This window comes from Mus musculus, chromosome 8 (assembly GCF_000001635.26).
Source record: "Mus musculus strain C57BL/6J chromosome 8, GRCm38.p6 C57BL/6J".
NCBI classification, from domain to species: domain Eukaryota; kingdom Metazoa; phylum Chordata; class Mammalia; order Rodentia; family Muridae; genus Mus; species Mus musculus.
Window position 1 is genome coordinate 114,332,927 of NC_000074.6, and position 20,270 is coordinate 114,353,196.

At 44.1% G+C, this 20,270-nt stretch overlaps 1 protein-coding gene and 1 long non-coding RNA gene across 3 annotated transcripts in view; one reads left to right on the forward strand and one right to left on the reverse strand.

Annotated features, from left to right (window-relative positions):
- Vat1l (vesicle amine transport protein 1 like) overlaps window positions 1-20,270 on the forward strand; it is a 168,794-nt gene that overhangs the window by 127,646 nt on the left and 20,878 nt on the right. The gene's annotated exons all lie outside the window — the stretch shown is intronic.
- On the reverse strand, window positions 8,235-18,552 carry 4933408N05Rik (RIKEN cDNA 4933408N05 gene). Its single transcript, NR_045831.2, has 3 exons — window positions 17,468-18,552; window positions 14,326-14,413; window positions 8,235-8,643 (listed from the first exon to the last, which is right to left on the reverse strand). It is a non-coding gene; the product is annotated as an RIKEN cDNA 4933408N05 gene (long non-coding RNA).

Below are 20,270 nucleotides of genomic sequence, written 5' to 3' on the forward strand. Positions count from 1 at the left end.
TGCCTCTGTTGTCAGGCTTGCTTTGTGCTCTGCCTGCATCTGCAGAATCCCTCTAGCATCTATCACAAGGCTTCCTCACGCCTGGACACATGGCTTTCTCCTCTGGGACTTAATTTCCTATTTTGCAAGATGAAAGAAGCGAGCGAAGACATCCCCCAGGGTCTCCCTCCTGCTCAGTTTTCACTCTGACTCAAACAGCTATTAGCTACTTTTGCTGGAAGGAAAAATGATCTCTGTAAGCACTCTCCTGAGTTCGTGCCTATGAGCTTAGCAGCCTACACAGGAGCAAGAAGGGGTCCTTTTCCCAGCTGCCTCTTCCCTGTAACCTGAGCATATCCCTCATGATTCCTGCCAGCCTTCCCACACCCCCTTCTCCAAGCAAAGACAGGAAGTCTGTATACACAACTCTTAAACCAAATACACCAGAAGCTGAACCCCTCATCTTTTTGGGGAGCTATGAGGCTCTTCTTCACTGACTGCTTTCCTGAACTTCACTATCTCTGTTGTATCCAAGACAGAGGTCTGCCAGACTCCTGCATTCCCTGGGGAAGCTTTCTGATCGATACCCTCCACTCAGTCCTACGATCTATAAAAATCTAAAATGATTTCTCAATATTTGCAACTGCTGGGGCTTGGTGGTCTGTGTCTTCCTGGTAGCTGTGGGAAGGATCTCTGTTTAGTACCTACCTGTCCCTCCAACATCAATAGCACCTTCACTGCCATCAGAGGATCCCCCACCCCAGCCCCAACACACACTAGACACTTTAAGCTTGAGTGTAGAGACCAGGGAAACAGCACACCAGCATAGCCGATCCCTTCTCCAAGACTCCCTCCTTTTCTCCTTCTCTTCATACCCTTCAAGCTAGCCTCTGAGACCTTCTGATTTATTTCTTACAAAGAAATTTCTCTTTCCTGAAGATCTGCTATCAACAAATACTTCCAAGCCCCGTGACAGTAAGCTCTGCCTCCAGATCTTTCATTTCATAAAAACAATTTTTTTTCCGATCGTGTGTCCATCTCCAAGAGAGCAACTGTGCTGTGTAAAAAAATTACTTTAATCAAAAGTAAGCATGCCAACTCTTATGGTTTGAATGTGAAATGTCCCCAGGGCTCATGTGTTTGAGCACATGGTCGTTGGCTATTTTTTAAGGTCTGAGTACTTTCTGTTATTTTGATCTGACTGGTATGAACTTGAGAGCCCTTTATGAAATTATTATTACTTGGTCTTGATCAAGTTGTTTGATGAATATCTATAAAGGTGGGCCAATACACTTCATAAGGGCACAGGATACTAGGGAAATTAAGAGATTCTTCAATGTGGCTTTTCTCTACCCAGAGTCAAACAACCAAAAGGAACCATTTCAGCTTCAGGGGACTGGTCTAGTGTTTGTCCCATTTCGTTTAATCAAATGGGCTCAGCAGGAAAAGAGACTAACCCAGAGCCATCTTTTTTTTTTTTTTTTTTACAGCTTCCCATTCTAAAATCAATTTCACTTTGTCCTTGACCCCGAGGATGGCATAAAATCTAGAGGAAAGACTGAAGGAGATTAAACGAATAAATAGATCTCAGACCCCAGCAGAGTTGTTGCTGGGTCATGGAATGACGCCTTCTGAGAAATCTTTAAAACAACTTAAAAAGCCAGTAGCAGATTTTCCTTCCTTCCTCTCTGCTTCTTGCCTTGAAAGACCTTAAGCGTGAAATTGACTGGATGCTGGCTGTGGTCCTTTGATGATAGACACTGCACATTCGTTTGATCCTTCTACACCAATGATCCATCGTTAAGGCATAAGAGAAAAAAAAAGCAACCCTCACAGATGTAGTGGTTAGGTGCATGGATATGGTTGGGTTTTCTAAGGAATATTCCAAAGTTAAAACTCAGAAAACAGACTGGGGAAATGGTTCAGTTCTTTTTCTTTTTTTTTAAGATTTATTTATTTTCTGTATATGAGTACACTGTTGCTCTCTTCAAACACACCAGAAGAGGGCATCGGATCCCATTACAGATGGTAGTGAGCCACCATGAGGCTGCTGGGAATTGAACTCAGGGCCTCTGGAAGAGCAGGCAGTGCTCTTAACCACTGAGCCATCTCTCCAGCCACAAGAGGGTTCATTTCTTAAAAGTGCTTGCTGCTCTTCCCTAGGACCCAAGTTCAGTTCCTAGCTCCTGTGTTAGGCATCTCACAATGGTCTGCAACTCCATTACTAGTGGATCCAGTGTCCTCTTCTCGACTCTCTATGGACTCCTGCACATATCTGGTTACACACACACACACACACACACACACACACACACACACACACAATGTCAAAAACTTAGGAAAACATAAGGCATGGTAGAGCATGTCTGTAATCCCAGCACTCAAGAAGTAGAAGTAGGGGGTTGCAAGTTCAAGACTATCCTTGGCTGCATCGGCAAATCTGAAGCCACCCTTGGATAGACCCTGTCTCTAAATAAGCCTATATTAAAACCCGAAGGCAACTTCACAGCCCTCCCCAGTACTGCCCTAAACCGATGACCCCTGTAACTGACTCTTGTAACTGCAACTTCTTCATCCATCCCTTTGACTTTAGTCAGGGTTAGCGCTGTAAGCATTGTTTTGTTTCCTGCCCAGACACGTAGCTGTATTTCATTCCTCTTACAGTCTGCCTGTGTGAGGACACTGTCCCTCCATGTATGACCTGGAAAGAGGCTTTTCTTTAAACAAATAATTATGATCAAAGAAAGAATAGCTAAGTGCAACCCCCTCTTGAACAATACATTTCATGTGACTCTCCAAAATTAGTTGCAAAAAACAATTGCGCCGACTTTCTTATTAATAGCTTGAGAGAAAAATCTGGAAAGCAAGAAATGTTCTGTTGAATGGGTAGTGAAGCCTATTGGGTCTCTGCAGCAAAACGCTCTGTCATTTTTATGCCAAGGGACATGAATGCTCTTTCTGTGTGCTCTGCATTCTCAAGATAGATGGAATGTGACATCCTCCTTTGTCTCCAGAAATCTCCCTCCCGCTTCTTCAGCTATTGGACTCCTGTTTCGGTGGTGTTTAAACAATGAGACACTCTCTTCCAGGCAGGGGTTTTAGTCTGGGGGGTGGGGGAGAAGATTCATGGCATCTTTAAACATAGGGTTTTAAGTACACGCAATCATGTTGTTCCAGAGGGAGTGTCAGAGCACGCCGAATCTCCTTCAGCATTCAGCACTTGATCATAAAGCACAAAAAAGCTCTCTTCCTGGCTCCAGCAGATCATATGTGTGTTTCAGAGAGTACTTCAAATAGGAAACTAAATCTCAGGTAGGAGAAAAGAGCATCATTTTCCCAAATTGTCAACATTTCTCAAGCTGCTGATATTTTCAGAATGGAGGGGCAAACACACAGGGAGTCAGATGAGAACTCTTAGTGGCAGAAATGCCTCATAGAAGGAAACTGAAGCCATCTTCTGTAGTTACAAGGTGGTGAGAAGGATGCCTGTGCCTATCTCGTTGTGGAGGAAACACCTTGAAGTGAAGCAGGTGGTCTGAGGAGAGCAGCTGGTAAATGGTACCTCTGGAATCTGATGTCAGCAAAGACTCTTGGAAACTGCACTCTAAGCCACTCTCCTGTCTCACACTGCTGACTCGGCTTGCTGCAGGCCTTTCTTTCCAGAGAGGGACCTCATTTCCCAATGAGCCTCCAATCCACACTATACCCCCAATTTCTTCTTAATGTAATGAGCTTTCAACCCAACCCTCACCCAGCATTCCTTATCTTCTTAGGAGTGAACCCATCCCTAGACCGTGTTTATCATCAGTCTCAAAATAGCATACCATGTTCCACGGTCAGGCAATGCTGTCCATTTTCTCTGGCCATACTCAAACCTCAGTGCGTGTCCGTGTGCATGTGACAGAGGATTTAACCCAGGGCTATTTGCACACTAGTCAAGCATTCTTCACTAAGCCTTATCTCCATCTCATACCATTACATATTCCTGGCTGCCACTGGTTACTGCCACTGGTTTTCTTTAGGGGCATTGCTCAACGATGGCCTACAGTACTGCCATCTCCTAGCCCATTATTGACTTTGCCATCACTACAGTAAAGAGAGCCAACAAGAGTTTTGTCTGGCTTTGCCCTTGGGCACCTTTCTACCATGGTAGAGTAGAACCAATTCCCAGGGAGTCATTATGAAGAGGACACTTGGCTAAATTAAAACTCAACAACACATTCCCAGCCCTAATCCAGCCTTTGATTACAGGCAGGGCTCTGTACTCCTGCCTCAGAGATATGTTCATGGCACTCAACAAAATCCTCTGCAAACTGTAGATTGCCCTTTAATGTTTAAATAGTTTCTAATCTCAAGGTGTTCCATGCCTCATTAAGGAAACTCTTTGCTCTTGTTGCCTGGAGACATCCCTCTCTCTCCTCTTGGCCTTAATATAAGCCTTGTCCAGCCTTGCCCAGTGGAACATGCAGATGTGAAATCTCATAGTCTTTCCTTCCCAGGGTGTTTTCTTTTCTAGAAACAGCAGATAGGAAAGAGGGAGCTGGTCTTCTGACTTTATTTTTTCTCTGGCTTGATGCATGGTATCAGTATAATTTAATTACATGCTTATGATGTTTGTAACACCAAACTCAGGGTCATAAGTCCACTTGCATTCAAAAGCCAGTTCTTTAGAGACAGATAACCTAATATCCCTATTTTACGAGTGAGATCAAACAGCAGCTCCTCAGGGGGTCACAGCCAAGAGTTGAAAGAGCCAGAAATGGAATGAAAACGAGTCTATTCCAGAGGCCTGAAGATACATTGTTACATTGGGTTGCATCTTCTAATCTTTGACTCCTAAAGTCATTCTTTCATGAGAGAAGGGGTTAGGAGGACAACTTTACCTTACATAAAATGACATTAGGATGCACAGGATGGTCATATTGGAGGAAAGGGATTCTAGAATTTAAGTACTTCAATGGCACTTCTTTTTTTTTTTTTTTTTTTTTTAAATGGGGCTTTTTTTTTTTTTTTTAAGATTTATTTATTTATTTATTATATGTAAGTACACTGTAGCTGTCTTCAGACACTCCAGAAGAGGGCGTCAGATCTTGTTACAGATGGTTGTGAGCCACCATGTGGTTGCTGGGATTTGAACTTCAGACCTTCGGAAGAGCAGTCGGGTGCTCTTACCCACTGAGCCATCTCACCAGCCCTCAACGGCACTTCTTAACAAAGAACCCAGGACCAAGAGAAAAGAAACTAGTTAAAAATCAAGATCTTGCTTCTAAGACCTTGGAAATAACAAGAGGTTACAGAGAGTTAACTTTTACATACACTTCCCAAGATGTATTTTATGGAAAACGAAGAGAGGTGAGGCGTGAAGAGATACTTCGAAAAAGGGAAAGGAAGAGTTTGGGTGTCAAATACTACATTTGCTGATGTATGAAAAGTACCAGTTAAATGAAGCATAAACTAACTTTGCATAGAAACTGCATTCAAGAAAGAACATTTGATCGACAATTTTTAATGGTGATCTTACAGAAGAAAAAAAAAAGAATTTATCTGTACAAATGTAGACTGTTGGATCATGGGATCCTAGAAGGAAATCATGATGCCTAGTCCTGTAATGATAACTTACAGATTGCTGTGAGATATGGGGAAAAATTACATAGCTAACACAAATGCATTCATGTTGGTGAAGCCTGATATATGGTTGTGTTAGTGGTAAGATATTAACGTCATATATTGTGAGTAGAAATTATATATATATATATATATGTATATATATATATATATATATATATATATATGTATGTATACTTAAAACTTCTGATGTCTCATCAAAAAGCTGTGCCTTTGGCTGGTAAAACAGCTCAGCAGATAAAAGTTCTTACAACCAGGACCCATTTGGTGGAAGGAAAGAACTAAGTCCTGAATGTTGCCCTCTGATCTCCACACACATACACACACCCAGGCCCACATGCAGTTAATGTAACTTTTAAATAGTTGCATCTCTACTTTGCTATTTTGTATTGCTCATCTGTTTCGAGGGGCAGACTAAGAAGGTTACTGTATATCACCCCGTACCCTGGGTCTTCATTTATTCACCCATTCCTTGGGCATATAATGGGATGTTTGTGTTGTCTTTGTTCTGCTGTAATATGGTGGGTTCTCAGGTTCACATGCTACAAGCTTAATATCGAGGAGATTTAAGAGGCACTCGTAATGGAGCTAAACGGGTCTCTCGCCTGCAGAACTCCACGCTGATATTGTCCACGGTGTTTTCAGAATTTTGACTGTGAAGACTCTTTGCTCACCTTCCACAATTTGGAACCCGCAGTAGATGCACAGTGTCTGGGGCCACCTCCTACTGAGGAAAGCATGCTTGAGTTGCAACCATTCATCCTTCATGCTGCCCCAGCACCCCAGGCTACCCCTCCTGTACTCTGCTTGCCTTCATTCTTGCTTGCCTCCACAAATTCACAGGAATCCAAGGGAGGGTGGAGAAACAAAGTGTTTGTTATTGTTTGGGCAGAAATGCTGTGTTAGCCCAAGGACGATAAATGCTAGGACTAAAGTGTTAGAGCTGGACCCTAACAGATGGTTCCAAGGACTTAGGACATAAGTACCAGGGTCTTCAGCTTCCATGTTCTCTCAGTGGCCAGGAGACAGAGCATGGGTGGTCTGACACTTGGCCCACCTCACCCTGAAACATTATTGCTCTCTCCCCTTTTAGATAAAGAACTCCACGCAGTTTATCTGAGTCCCCTATTTTCAGTTGAGAAATTGTTGCTTGGAATGCTTAAGTCACTTACCTAAGACTCTCCCAGCTGGCATATGACAAACAAAGATCAAACCCACGCCTCACAAGAAATATATTTTACCTGGCAGGGCTGGTGGGAGAATCAGGGGAACCAGAATGCCATTCACTCCGTCAAATATTTATTAAACACCTACATGTACCCAGTAGCTATTCGTGATTTGGAGGAAATGGCAGATACTGCCCACACAGAACTGAACTTTGTATGGGAATAAAATAATAAGCAAAGAAATAATCAAATAATTCTTGGTAATGACAGGTTCTAAGAAGAAAAGTACACACAACACCTTAAGGGGGAAAGGATTGGTGGTTACAGAGAAAAGACAGCAGATGTTACAGGTTAGGGGGTCAAAGACAGTAGGGTCTGAAGACAGAGAAGCAGTCTTAAGCAGAGCCTGAGGAAGAGGAAGAGGAAGCAGCCAGTGCAGACAGGAGATGGGATCGAGTGGTTTGCCTTTTAAAAATAATCAGTGGAGAGATTGTACTACAGTGGGAAAACAAGGAAGGAAGCTGCAGTCCCTGAGGTTGGAGAAACAAGTGCCATGGGGCAGAACCAAGGGAGATCAGTGGCAGACCTAGAAATGATCTAAACAGGATGGGAAAGATACCATTGGAGCATGTGAAGAAAGAGAGTCTATTAGTGCACTCACGTGCGTGCATGCGTGCATGCGTGTGCATGCACACGCGCACTCGTGTGCATTGCATGTGTGATTTTGGTTCCTTTTTGTAGAATAGACTGTTCTAGAAAAGAAAGAATAAGAAAAAGAAGTATTCTGAGTTAAAAGGAGGTTTCTGGGGCTACCCAGGCAAACGATGAAACTAAGCCTAAGTGGGCAGAGGTGACAGGAAGCAGGAAGTGTTAGACTTGAGGAATACTTAGAAAGCTGAGTCCCTTGCTGGTCAATTAGAGGTAAAACCTGAGAGGAAGAAGAAATCAGGGACAGTACTGGGAGAAAACAAGAAATGGATAGTGGCTGTTGTTGATGAATTGGTATCCACAGCGATGTCTGGTTTAGTCCCTGGAACCTGTGAATATATTTCTTTATGTGGTGAAAGAGACTTGACAGGTATGATTAAATAAAGGATCTTGTGGTAAGGGGACTATCCTGGATATCCAGATGTCCCGCTGGAGTTATGAAGTGATTGAAAGAGGGAAGCTCAAGGCCACAGCAAGAGGCTGAAAACCTCAGGTGGTATCCTAGGAAACAGAATCTCCCCCTCAAGCATCCAGATGGAAACACATCTCCGCTGACATCTTGATTTTAGGCCACTGACAGCCATTTCAGATTCCTGCCCTCCAGAATGATAATAAATTTGTATTGGTGATGGCCACTAGGCTCCTGGTACTTTGTTACAGAAGCAGCTGAAAATTAATATCAATTATTTGGAGCCCATAAAACACCACACAGTGGCCACCATAGAAAATCAGGAATTACAGCCAAGGGAACAGAGGGAGACAGAATAGATTTATTGTCAAACTAAAACAGAAAGGTGCTTCACTGGGTGCTATCTTCTCTTGCATTGACAGGTAGGAGGCATCAATTTATAGCAAGTCCTACATCAGATGATGGAGGAGGGAGGATGGGTAAGATGCTAGGCCAAGGCTATGATGAGTTTGCAGGCTGGGAAACTTCATCCACTTGATAGTCTTCCATCTTCCTTTGCCTTTGGGAGGGACTGGATCTAGTTTTTAGTCTTTGGATGAAGAGGAAAAAGGTGTGAAGGTGTTCGGCTCTCCTCGGGGCAGGTGGACTGTTTCTCCAAGCAGGTCACTTGCCTTTGCCCCTGTGAGTGGTATTCACTCCTCTTGGCTGGGATCTCTCCTGAAACCAGCAAAGTGATTCACTCAGTGTGTAGCATCTCTGGAAAATTAATGAGAGATCCATTCCATTCAGAGAGCAACATTTCTTTTTGGGCTGTACGGAATTGGATCTTCATCGACTATGACAAGATTCTAATGTGGTCTATTGAGATTTTTTTATGATAGCAATTAAGAAATGTCATTACTACTTATTATGGATAATAGAATAAATAGGCAGTTCAGGTAATAGAATCTATATTCTACAGCTTTACAGTCTTCAGAGAATTAGAACTGAGATGAATATTTGGGGCCGGGATTTTTTTTTTTAATGTCTTCTTGTAAGTGGGACCTGAGCTTATGACTCCCTCTGCTCTCCGCTCAGTGATGAGTTGTGAAGAAAAACAACCCTTATCGCACATCGCAAAGACACAAAGACATGGGAGGAAAAGGGAGATGGAGAATGAAGATTAGAGAGTAGTGAGGTAAGAATCGTGCAAATGATGTTCAGAGCAGACTCTGTACACAACCGTGATTGGAGAAAGGGTTGCTTAAGAAGGTCACTAATGGGGCTGGTGAGATGGCTCAGTGGGTTAGAGCACCCGACTGCTCTTCCGAAGGTCCAGAGTTCAAATCCCAGCAACCACATGGTGGCTCACAACCATCCGTAACAAGATCTGACTCCCTCTTCTGGAGTGTCTGAAGACAGCTACAGTGTACTTACATATAATAAATAAATAAATCTTTAAAAAAAAAAAAAAAAAAAAAAAAAAAGAAGGTCACTAATGGTAGTGCTATTCAGCTGGCTAGAATCTGAGGCTCATCTATGACATAAACTACCGGAATGGCCATAAACAAACTATCCATCACTCCTGCACTTTTCATCCATCAAATTGAAGTAAGGAGAGCTGTTTGCAGGCCTACTGAACATTAATCGGGAAGAGGGGAGAGTGAGAGGAGCTGCAGCACGCCATCTGCTGGGGAGACACAGACATTGCAATCATGAACTCACAGCTACTGAGCAAGCCTACCCTACATCTACACAGGAATGTGCTCCTCAGGAGTCAGGATGGATGGTGGAGAAGCTCGGCCACCCTGAGTGCTCAGCTCCCACTGCTGGGCTATTAGCAGTGACAGATTCTGGGGGAGGGGCAGTCATAGCCTTCGGCTGAGTACTTACTGGTGACTGTACCAGACTCTCTAGTGGGTAGTCCCAACCCAATGGTCACCTAGACCGCCCTGGGTAAATCAAATGGGTCACAAAACAGAAACAGAACTGGAAGTCATGAATCTAGGAAAGAGACTGATAGAGATGGGGGTGGAGGGAATGTTAATAGGGATGGGAAGGAGATTAAAAGAAAAAAATCAGGTGGGGGAGAAAGTAATCAATACATGTAGGAAAGTATCAAAGAAAAAAAACTAATCAATAGAAAAAAAAAGGAAAGAAATGAGGGAAAGTACACTTCTGTGGTGGTTTCCATGAGAATGGTCCCCATAGGTTTGTATGTTTGAATGCTTGGGCTCCAGCTGGTGAAACTGTTTGGGAAGGATTAGGAGGTGTGGCCTTCTAGGAGGAGATATGTTGCTAAGGGTAGACTTTGAGGTCTTCAAACATCCATGCCATTTCCAGATAGATAGATAGATAGATAGATAGACAGTGTGCTCTCTCTCTCTCTCCCTCTCTCTCTCCCTCTCTCGCTTGTGGATCAGATATAAGCACCTGTTGCTATGCTCCCCATCATGATGGACAGGAACGCCACATCCTCTGGAACCATGAGCCCCAAAGTAAACATTTTCTTATGTAAGTCGCCTTGGTCATGGTGTCTCTTCATAGCAATAGAAAAATAAAAGACAACTTTTAAAAAGAGAAATCATTGCTCTGAAAAGGTGATAGATCCTGGATTTCATGACCAAGTCTGAGGCCAATGAGAAGCATGAGAAAAGCTACCAAAAGCTAACATGGGCCTGAACCTATGCACTAAAAAGACCACATCTTAACTCACATCTGGTTGACCAGGTGCCCTACATAGGTCCACTCAGCTGCTGCCACTGTCTGGGAAGGGCTACTGTCAGGATGAAGAGCAGAACAATCCCTCCAGAGCCCTAGTCACTGCCATTCATATCCCAGTATCACACCAGACAAGCAATTAACTAATAGAATGAGCAAATGATCTACACTAAGAACACTATGGGGACAGAAAAGGGGATTCCAAGCATGGGCAAACTGCTGTGTCTTTGGAACCACATCCTACTCCTGTTGAAGGTTTTGACCCTTCCAGTTTGCACACACCTGGGCCTCTGGCAGCTTCCTACCCTGAGAGCCCTTTGCTGTCCTCTGGTGGTTCTTTTGGAACCACAGACAGAAGGTAATGGTAGTAGCTCCCATTGCTGGCTGGAGTCTATCCCTACCTCTCCCAGTTAACTGGGGGGAAAGTACCTATTTCTATCTCTTTGTAGGACTGAGAACTCACGACTCCTCCGAAACACTGCAGACTGAAGATTTATTTGAGCAACACGGAGCTGGGTAGGAGCTCCTCAGAGTCAACTGTACACATCAGTTAATGCTTCACAGCTGGAAGTCAGCACAGGCAGAACTAGTTACATCGAAAGTATCGCACATCAGCAAGTGCTGCAAATCAGGGCTTCCCCTAACTGAGGCATCCTATTCTCGGCCCTTCACTATTGTCTTAGTTAGGGTTTTACTGCTGAGAATAGACACCATGACCAAGGCAACTCTTATAAGGACAACATTTAATTGGGGCTGGCTTACAGGTTCAGAGGTTCAGTCCATTATCATCAAGGTGGGAGCATGGCAGCATCCAGGCAGGCATGGTGCAGGAGGAGTTGAGAGTTCTACATCTTCATCTGAAGGCTGCTAGCAGAATACTGACTTCCAGGTAGCTAGGATGAGGATCTTAAAGCCCACACCCACAGTGACACACCTACTCCAACAAGGCCACACCTACTCCAACAGGGCCACACCCACTCCAACAAGGCCACACCTACTCTAACAGGGCCACACCTACTCCAACAGGGCCACACCTTCTAATAATGCCACTCCTTGGGCCAAGCATATACAAACCTTCACAACTATCATGCCAACTGCCATTTTAGTACCTCACCAATGACACCCCATGTACTGAAGGTAGCCAGCCAGCCAGGAGCACAAAGCAACCTCCATTTGGTCCCTGACTTACTCCCTGGGTGTTAGAAAATAAAGGTTTGAGATTCTGTGGCAAAAAAAAAAAAAAAAAAAAAAAAGTACACAGAGAAAAGCTTGGGATAAAACAGCAATAACTTGAGGTAATATGGAGGGTGTAAAATCTCTGCACTCAATTGATTATGTCTTATATCTTAGGGGGTGTTTTTCCTTCTCCTAATAGTCATTACACTCTCAGAAACTGGCGAGTTTCCAGAGCATTATAAATTTCAGACATTTAGCAGGGCCAGCACTAAAATAGCTCATTAAAGAGTATAGGCTGGAAGGAAGCCTGCCTCGCCTGCTTCATATGCAATAATCAATTACAGCACATTTCTCCACAGCAGTTTCTGTCGCTCTCCTTCGAGATGAAGTAATGGAAATGAGATTGTGGGGCTTAAGGAAGTTGTTGACTACATCTTAACTCCGTCCATGCAAATTCTCCAAGGCAAGAAGGAAAAAAAAAAACAAAAAACCAGACAGTCCCCCAAGGTCTCCGGGATAGAAGCCTTGGAGTTTTAAAGGACACTTTGGCCAGTGGCTGCTCTACCATCCAGATCCAAAGGGGGGGGGGATTTGTGGTATTTTCTAGTTCCGTGGGATAAGCAGTCCCACTTGGTGAAATCCAGTCAGCTAGTGCACTAGCAACTGCTTCGCTAGAGCCCTGCGATTTGAATGGCTGATCCCTGGGAGCTCGTACAAGCCAAGTCAAACGTGCCACTGTGCCGTTTAAGAGCATATAGATCTGTGATGAAGTAAGTGCCTGGCATGTGTGAGGCCCTAGGTTTAATCCCCAGTACCGCACCGAAACCCAAATCCTAACGTTAAGTTATCTCAATGATACATCCATACTCAATCAACAAACAAGGTATTCTCCCTGCCTACCTGTCTTCCAATATCTTCTAATGGGGGCATATGCAAGGGTGAACAAGAGACTGTGTCTCAGAGGAGACGGTGTAAACAAACACTCATGATTATCTTCTGACCTCTGAATACACACTGAGGCTTGCAAGCACCTGTGCTCACAGAGAGAAAGAGTGCACACACACATACACAATCACACACACACTCACACACACACTCACACACACACACACACACACACACAAACACACACGTTGTAATGATTCCTCATAGTTTCTCTAACAAGAAGCCCTAAGTAGCAAAATTATGGCAGGCATGAGAAGTTCTCAGGACCCTTATTCCCGTCTTAAAGTCCTAGGTCTGCCACTTTTCACCCTTGTGACCCTAAGGTCTAGCTGGGATTCCCCCATCTCTTCCTCTGCAAAGCTAATAGAATGTACCTGCCTTGTACCGAGTCGTGAGGACGAGAGGAGACGAAACCTATAGAGAAGCTTGTGGGCTGCTGCTGGTGTGCTCTAAGAACTCAGTAACTCCATCATTACCCTCATTACTACTATTGCCTGTGCTACTCAGGACTCAAACACCTACCTCACCAGCATCATTATTCTAGGCCTATTCTGGTTTCTTGAACAGTTGTGGGTGGCTGTGCATCTGAGTGTTTGTGCCAAGGCTCTGCAGACTAGAGAGGAAAGGAAAACAATGGCAGATGGGACCTTTACCGGGCAGGTTTTTTCTAATGCTATCTGCACACACATACACACACACACACACACACACACACACACAGAGGGGGGCGAGAGGGAGGAGAGGAGGAGGGGGTGGGGAAGAAGGAGGGGAGGGGAGAAAAGGGGGAGGGAGAGAGGTAGGGGGAGAGGAAGGGGAGGGGAGAAAAGGGGGAGGGAGAGAGGTAGGGGGAGAGGAAAGGGAGGGGAGAAAAGGGGGAGGGAGAGAGGTAGGGGGAGAGGAAGGGGAGGGGAGAAAAGGGGGAGGGAGAGAGGTAGGGGGAGAGGAAGGGGAGGGGAGAAAAGGGGGAGGAAGAGAGGTAGGGGAAGAGGAAGGGGAGGAGAATGTTCTTTCAAACTGGGGTTCATGAAATCCCAAGTAATAGAAAACAAGGAGATTAAGGATAGACTGTTCGTTGCACAGAGACCTCTGTGTTCCTACAGAACAGACCACCTGGCTTGAGTACAGAATATGAGATTAGAAGCATCCAGAAGCTAGCAGAACTCATCTGCCAAATCAACGAGGACAGATATAGAATCTTTCGGTCCTATATCTTGCACTAGGCCTAGATTTTTCCTTACGCAAAGAAGGGCTCCACTATTATGAGAGGGGAGGAAGAAATTTAAAGGAGAGAGATAAACTGGGAACAAGAGAGAGTAATGGAATGGACGGGATGTGAAAGCAAAAGGAGGAACTATTTGGGGTTCTTGGAAAAATCCTTCCCTGAACCTACATTAAAAAAAAAAAAAATCTACCTCCTCCTCGTAAAGTTCCAATGACAAACTGAAGCCCAATTCCACCAAAATCCACTCTGGGGAATCAATGAGATTATTGGGTTTACAGAACATGGATGAGGGGCTACTGACCGCAGTGTGTGAGAGCCTGTATTAGTCAGGGTTCTCTAGAGTCACGGAGCTTATGGGTAGTCTCTATATAGTAGGGAATTTGTTGGTGACTTACAGTCTGTAGTCCAACTCCCAACAATGGTCAGCAGCAGCTGTGAATGGAAGTCCAAGGATCTAGCAGTTGCTCAGTCCCACAAGGCAAGCTGGCAAAAGAGAGAGAAAGAGCCTTCCTTCTTCCAATGTCCTTATGTAGGTCTCCAGCAGAAGGCGTGGCCCAGATTAAAGGTGTGTGCCACCACGCCTTTAATCCCAGATGGCCTTGAACTCAGAGATCTCCCTGTCTTTTGTTTCTTTCTTTGTTTCTTTCTTTCTTTCTTTCTTTCTTTCTTTCTTTCTTTCTTTCTTTCTTTCACGTTTATTGCTGTTCTATTTACAATAGCTAGAAAACGGAATGATCCACAGATAAATAGATGAATAGATAATGAAAATGTGTTACATATACACAATAAAATTTTAGTCGGCACAAAACAATAAAGTTATGAGGGTAAACATTTTTATAATTAATAATAATCTTTATAAAGGGTGGCTTATGTGGAGGTAAAGAGTCAACTCTCCCAAATCATGTCTCTCCTTGCACAGGTAGCTTCTCCGAATCAAACTCAGATTCTCATGCTTGATCGTAAGTGCCTGTATCTACTGAGTGAACTCACTGACCCTGAATATTTCTAATCCATTGGTTATAGTTAATTTTGGGAAAATATTTACCCTGTAGTAAGGAATAATTGCAATGAGTTATTTTCTTCCTCCCCCCCCCCCCCCCCCCCCGCAGACAGGGTTTCTCTGTGTAGCCTTGGCTGTCCTGGAACTCACTCTGTAGACCAGGCTGGCCTCAAACTCAGAAATCCGCCTGCCTCTGCCTCCCGAGTGCTGGGATTAAAGGCGTGTGCCACCATGCCTGGTTCTTCCTTTTTTTTTTAAATTAGATATTTTCTTCATTTACATTTCAAATGCTATCCCCAAAGCCCCCTATACCCTCCCTCCACCCTGTTCCCCAACCCACCCACTCCTGCTTCCTGGCCCTGGAGTTCCTCTGTATTGGGGCATATGATCTTCGCAATACCCAGGGCCTCTCCTCCCATTGATGGCCAATTAGGCCATCCTCTGCTACATATGCAACTAGAGACACAGCTCTAGGGGGTACTGGTTAGTTCATATCATTGTTCCTCCTATAGGGTTGCAAACCTCTTTAGCTCCTTGGGTACTTTCTCTAGCTCCTTCATTAGGGGCCCTGTGTTCCATCCAATAAATGACTGTGAGCATCCACTTCTGTATTTGCCTGGCACTGGCATAGACTCACAAGAGAGCTATGTCAGGGTCCTGTCAGCAAAATCTTTCTGGCATATGCAATAGTGTCTGGGTTTGGTGGTTGTATATGGGATGGATCCCCAGGTGGGGCAGTCTCTGGATGGTCCTTCCTTCCATCACAGCTCCAAACTTTGTCTCTGTAACTCCTTCCATGGGTATTTTGTTCCCCATTCTAAGAAGGAATGAAGTATCCACACTTTGATCTTCCTTCTTCTTGAGTTTCATGTGTTTTGCAAGTTGTATCTTGGATATTCTAAGTTTCTGAGCTAATATCAGCTTATCAGTGAGTGCATATCATGTGTGTTCTTTTGTGATTGGGTTACCTCACTCAGGATGATATCCTCCAGATGCATCCATTTGTCTAAGAATTTCATAAATTCATTGTTTTTAAAAGCTGAGTAGTACTCCATTGTGTAAATGTACCACATTTTCTGTATCCACTCCTCTGCTCAGGGATGTATGGGTTCTTTCCAGCTTCTGGCTATTATAAATAAGGCTGCTATGAACATAGTGGAGCATGTATCCTTATTACAAGTTGGAACATTTTCTGTGTATATGCCCAGGAGAGGAATTGCTGGATCTTATGGTAGTAATAATGTCCAATTTTCTGAGGAACTGCCTGACTAATTTCCAGAGTGGTTGTACCAGCTTGCAATTCCACCAACAATGGAGAAGTGTCCCTCTTTCTCCACATCCTTGCCAGCATCTGCTGTCACCTGAATTTTTGATCTTAGCCATTCTGACTGGTGTGAGGTGGAATCTCAGGGTTGTTTTGATTTGCATTTCCCTGTTGATTTAGGATGTTGAACATTTTTTTCAGGTGCTTCTTAGTATTCGGTATTCCTCAGTTGAGAATTCCTTGCTTAGCTCTGTACCCCATTTTTTAATAGAGTTAATTGGTTTTCTGGAGTCCATCTTCTTGAGTTCTTTATATATATTGGATATCAGTCCCCTATCTGATTTAGGATTGGTAAAGATCCTTTCCCAATCTGTTGGTGGCCTTTTTGTCTTATTGACAGTGTCTTTTGCCTTACAGAAGCTTTGCGATTTTATGAGGTCCATTTGTCAATTCTCAATCTTACAGCACAAGCCATTGCTGTTCTATTCAGGAATTTTGATATCTCCCTGTCTTAATCTTCTGGGATTAATTCATAGCCACTATGCCTCAAGATCTCCATGCTAAGATCCAGGTCAGAAACTTGTATCTCCCAGCCTCCAGGTTAGGCTCACTGGTGAGGCTTCCAATTCTGGATTGTAGTTCATTCCAGATGTAGATGGTAGACAACCAGGAATAGCCACTACAGACGCCAAAGCAGACGTCCTGGGGGAATTCATTCAGCTTCCCACCTGATCCATGGATAGAGCCCCTCTTCAATTAACCTCCCCCATCCTGTATACTCTGGCACCCCAGAGATGTCCCCCACCCCCAAAGACCATGTGCAGTTAGGGCAGGATTACATGCAGATGCTGAGAAGGGCATCTGGAATCTCAGGTGGTGGCCCAAAGCCCCCCCTTCTCTGAGGGAATGATGGTCTCTTGCAAGCAGGCACAAGCAATTCAATGAAGGCAGCGCCTGCTTTGCTCAGAGGCCAGTATTCTACAATAGGGGTGGGGGTGAAGACCTGACCTCTACAAAATAGAGGTGGTGAAAGAAAATGGCAAGGCTGGATAAGAATGGAGTATGACAAAATCGATGTAGAAAATATCAGAATAAAAGCAGTTCTTTGTGTGTGAAAGATAGTCAAAAACTGAAAATACATCTTATAAAGAAGTGATTTTTAAAAAAAAAAATATTAAAGCCAGGTGTCTTAGTCAGAGTTCTGCCACTGTGGAGAGAAACCATGACCACGGCAACTCTTATGAAGGAAAGCACTTAAATGGGGCCTGCTTACAGTTTCAGAGGTGTAGTCCATTGTGGTCATAGGAGGTAGCGTGGTGACATATAAGCAGCCGTGGTGCTAGAGAAGACCCTCAGAGTTCTACAGCCAGATCCACAGGCAGTAGGAAGAAAAAGATGCTGGGCCTAACTTGGGTCCTTGAGCCCTCAGAACCTACCTCCATTGACACACTTCCTCCAACATCTCCTAATCCTTTCAAATGGTGGCATGCCCTGGTGACCAGGTTTTAAAATCCACAAGTCGGGGGGGGGGGGCATTCCTATTCAAACCACCACACCAGGCACTCAATAATGCAAGTACAATGTCAGTTTGAGCAACACAGAACCCTGTTACACAGACACATCTCGCACACACACACACAAGAGCACTTTCCCCCAAGAACCTTTGTCTCTATACTTTCTGAAAACATAGACCATATATATATATGTATATATATATGTATATATATATGTATATATATATATATGTATATATATGTGTATATATATGTATATATATACATATATATGTGTGTGTATGTATGTGTGTGTATATATACATATATATGTATGTATATATACATATACATATACATATACATATACATATACATATACATATACGCCCTCAGAGGCAGCCGCTGGAGCCGGAGCTGGAGCTAGTTGTTAGCTACTGGATGCTGGAGTGAGGAACCAAATTCAGATGCTTTGCAAATTCAGCAAGCACTCTTCATTGCTAAGCAATCTCTCTAGGCCCCACAAACAGCTGTTAACACTGCTTAGAGTAGCTAAGGCTCGCTTCTTATTAATCTGGAGGAATTGCTGCCTGACTTCCTAACAATTCCTACCAAACTCTTGGCTGTGCGAAATTTCCCAAACCTGTTCTCTTCCTCGTGGCTCTAGAGGGCCACCAGCTCTATTATCCACCAGCCACGCTTTTACACGAAGTCTGCTCTGACCACCTATGAATCCCAGTTTAGGACCAGTGTTCAATCTGACAAGGCTCTGCCAACACATCGCCCAGTTGCTGGAAGACAGTGTCTCCTTCGACTGTACCCTTGGATTCCCTATATATTAAGGTTTGTTTGGTCTTGATACCATGGCAACATAGAACCCAGGCTAATAGATATTCCTCGGTGGTTAAAAGAAAAAATAACTGATAGGCAAGCAGAAAAGATGCAAAGGAAACCTTTTCTTTTCTTTTCTTTTCTTTTTTTTTTTTTAAGGGTTGGAACTTTCCCGTTTCCCCTTCATGTCCCTGCCAATGGTCAGGGATAATTAAAAATTAGACCTTGGAGTCACACAGATGCTGACAAGGGCAACATAAGGCTGATGAGACCATCTGTTTCCAGCACTAATGGAAACAAATGGCAATAAACCAAATTACTCAGATTTCATCTCTCCCTGACAGGCTCTTCCAAAACACAGATCACTGTGCAGAATCCTTTCCACCACTTGGGGGAATTGTCTGACTACCCAAAATGATCCTAAAGACAGGGTCTAGTTGTACACCTCAGATCTTGTCAGCTCCTCCCCTCAAGCATCCCTCACTTCCTGTCCTCACTGGACTCCGAATTTCTTCACCTGTCAACATTGCCCTCAGGAAAGTCTTCCTGATTCCCTCACCGCACCTCACTACTCCTCACAGAGCCGCCCCTGCATGCTTCAACGGTGCCCCCCACCCCCTCCAGGAAGCAAGGCGCCACCCCCACTCCCATTTCCCTGACTGAGCCACCTACTCCTCTTCAGAACTCAGGTCTGACCGTACACAGCTTCTCTTCCGGAAACGCCTCTCCACTCCTGAAACCCCAGCGCGGAACGCCACTTTTCTCCAAATTGAGTCATTTCCTCCCCTGGGCTCCCACGCCTCTTCACTCATTCTGAGAACGTAGCTCTTCCCACACTCTCTGGGAATTGACTGTCTCGTTGGCCCCCTCCCTCCTCTCCCAGCCTGTAGGCTTTTCCAGGGTATGCTGCTGTTGCAAGCATTCATCTGTGCTTGCTGCCTGGCAGAGAGCTGGTTGAAGTTTATACCTTGGCCAAGGTGGACTGGTTGACGGAAAAGGCACATCTTTCTCTGGGGAGATGGGAATAACACATCTCTAAGCCTTGGCTGTGTAAGGAGCCCAAATCCTTTATAACATCATCATCACAATCTGACAGCGTGGATAAGAACTTGGGTACTCAAGTCCTTGTTATAGTCGTTGCTTGGGAAGAATGACCGAAGCTCACATTTTATAAACCTTTTGGAATGTTTAAATCACATTCAAAAGCATCAGTAATGGAATATTGATACCCTTGTTCCCACAGTGATGAACACTTATGCCTCCTTCCTTTACAGTCCCTAGTAGTTAAGATAAGTCTCAGGTATTGATATTAATCTGTATGCATATATTTATTATTATTATTATTATTATTATTAATTATCACGTGTGTGTAAAAGAGAAAAAGTGAGAGAAAGAGGGAAGAAAGGAGAGGAGAGGGAGGGAAGGAGAGAAAGGAAGAGAAAGAGAATGGTGTGTGTGTGCGCGCGCGCACATGCACTACATACGTAAAGGTCAGAAGACAACTCCTCCCACCATGAGACAAATTTGGGGAACTGAATTTGGGTTTCCAGGCCTATGCAACAAGCACTTTTACCCACTGAGCCATCTCGCTGGACCCCAAATGTACCTATTTTATCAGTGTTTTAGGCTGAACTCACAGCTCTTCTCTCTGCCACATCAACAACCATAGGCGGATTCACCTCCCTGGTTCCCATTCTCTATGTATGCAAAGTAAGGGCAGTTCTGCTCCTTCATTCACCCGGCTCTACTGTG